Source organism: Aplysia californica, unplaced genomic scaffold (genome assembly GCF_000002075.1).
Source record: "Aplysia californica isolate F4 #8 unplaced genomic scaffold, AplCal3.0 scaffold00079, whole genome shotgun sequence".
Classification (NCBI taxonomy): domain Eukaryota; kingdom Metazoa; phylum Mollusca; class Gastropoda; order Aplysiida; family Aplysiidae; genus Aplysia; species Aplysia californica.
Window position 1 is genome coordinate 1013608 of NW_004797349.1, and position 2478 is coordinate 1016085.

Here is a 2478-nt window from a genome sequence, read left to right on the forward strand (position 1 = left end):
TCTCTCTCTCTCTGTCTCTCTCCCTTTCTATCTTTCTCTCTCGACCATTCTTGAATGCATTTACAGTCACAAACACACTCAGAAACATATACACAAACCTGAACGCATAATCGAGTTAACAAACTAAAATATTTCCCTTCCAACATTCTTTCTGTCTCTCTTACATCTCTATCTATGTATCTGCCCCTCCGCCTCCTCTGTCTGTGTGTCGGCCTGTCTGTCTGTCTGTCTGTCTGTCTCCCTCTCTCTTACTCTCTCGCTCTTTCTGTCTTTCTTTCTTTCCTGTCTTTCTCTGTCTCTTTTTATCTGTCTATTTCCTCTATTTAACTATCTATTCCCCCTCCCTCTCTCTCTCTCTCTCTCTCCCTCGCTCCCTCCTCCTCCATTTTTGTGTTTGTTATTTTCTCGTAACACCTCTAATCATCGGCACTTGTATGGCCTTAACGTGTTACTAGTACCATAATACCTTTGCCAATGTAAGGGAGACTTCGAGTTCGATTGCGGGTGGTTGGATGGTGCTACTAGCATTATTTCATTACTTTTCCTCTGTTGTTTTTGTCTGTCGGTCTTACTGTTTCCCAGCACTGAATGACCATAAGTGTATCGATGTGCTTCGCTTTACTCAATCAAACAAACGAGTTCGATTCCCGTTTGGATATAATTTTTATTTTCTTTGGTCTTTCCTCTGGATCGTGTACATCCTTCTCCGCCCAGGTTTGCCTTGACAGGTAGGGTCGAGGTTTACCTTCTAAATGATCTTAAATGTGTCTGAAGACGCGTGAAAGTTCCTACATTGAAAAAACAAACTATATGATTTGGACTGGTCTTCTTGGCGTAGAGCTTTACGTTTTGTCAGCGGTAAAAAGTTCATTTCGATCATCCTCCCCTCACCTCCCAACACACACACACACACACACACACACACACACACACACACACACACACACACACACGCACGCACACACACACTGACGCACGCACACACACACTTTTTGTTCAGGTGGGGGGTTTTAAACTGACGTTTACCTTGGGACCGTTGTAGTAAGTGTTTTCCGGCACTTGCAACACTAAAAGGTCATGTAAGTGCTGTGCTGGAGATTAGAGGTGTTACAAGAGAGTTACAAACGCACAATAAATGAGGAGTAGAAATAATGATAGATTGGAAAAAAGGAGCAAACCACACCAGAGGATTGGAGGATGTGCTTCTCTTTACCCAAATAAACAAACAAACAAAACAAACAGACAGACTGTCTGTCTTACTTTTTCCCAGCACTAAACGACCACTGTCGTGTTGTCGATGTGCTGCTCTTTACACTCAGACAAACTGAACAAGCAAACAAAATACACAAACTGTCTGGTTTACTTTTTCCCAGCACAAAACGAACAGGATCGAGTCGATGTGCTTTCTTTTCTCAAATAAACAGGACGAAGAAACAAGACGAACAAACTATCTCTCTTTTTGTTCCACACCACTAAAAGACCATGGTCGTGTCGATGTGCTGCTCTTTACTCTGACAAACTAAACAAACAAACTAAATACACAAACTGTCTGTCTTACTTTTTCCCAGCACAAAACGACCATTATGGCGTCGTTTTGTTTCTCCTCACTTACTCAAATAAACAAAACAAACCAGACCAGGGCAACCCGCCAAGCACTTAGACTGATTTAAGTACCGATTATGTTCTCTGTTGTGCCGACGTGGGTGGTTGGCGGGTGCTCTGGTGTGGTTTGCTCCTTCTTTCCCATCAAACATCTATTATCCTGATCTTTCCTCCTTTTTTTTTTTTTTTTTTTTTTGTTTGTTTGTTACTCTTGTAACACCTCTAATCTTCGGCACTTATATGACAGTATTGTGTTGCAAGTGCCGTAAAACTCTCACTTTTTTCCCCCTTGCCCATTTATATGAGATTGACGCCATCTGATTAGTTGAACAATTGCGTATGATAGTGTCCAATAGTGTATTACATGCCTACTTAGAACAAAAAGTAACTGTGATAGCAGATAGAGATTCCAGGATTATAGATGTAAGTCATTGATCTGCGAGCGGTGATGATTTAATAGTCGTGATGAGTGATGATGTGGGATTGCATCTAAGTAATGTGAACGTTAGTATGGGATTGTGTTGAAGTAATGTTAGCGTTAGTAAAACTCTTACTTAAACTAAAACTCAGTTCTGCCGACTACTAGGGATACGATGTACCTACGTCAGAGAACAGGCTTTACCTCACTGAAGTTCCAGATTTGAATCTGAATGGGATCCAGTTTTTGTTTGGTTTTGTTTTCTTGTATTTTCGTCCTTTCTGTAATATTTCTGTTCAACGCGATGTTTTGATCTAGTACTAAAGGCGAGGGTCTTCGAAACGGTGCTGGTGGTTGGAGGGCGCCACTGGTGTTTCCTGTGGGTGGTTGGAGGGTGCCACTGGTAGGTCCTACTTCTTTACTTTCCCTCCGTTGTTTTCTTTTTTTTTTTGGGGGGG

General features: G+C 41.8%; 1 protein-coding gene across 1 annotated transcript in view; it reads right to left on the minus strand.

Annotated features, from left to right (window-relative positions):
- LOC101858847 (protein white) overlaps nucleotides 1-2478 on the minus strand; it is an 18481-nt gene that overhangs the window by 6404 nt on the left and 9599 nt on the right. The gene's annotated exons all lie outside the window — the stretch shown is intronic.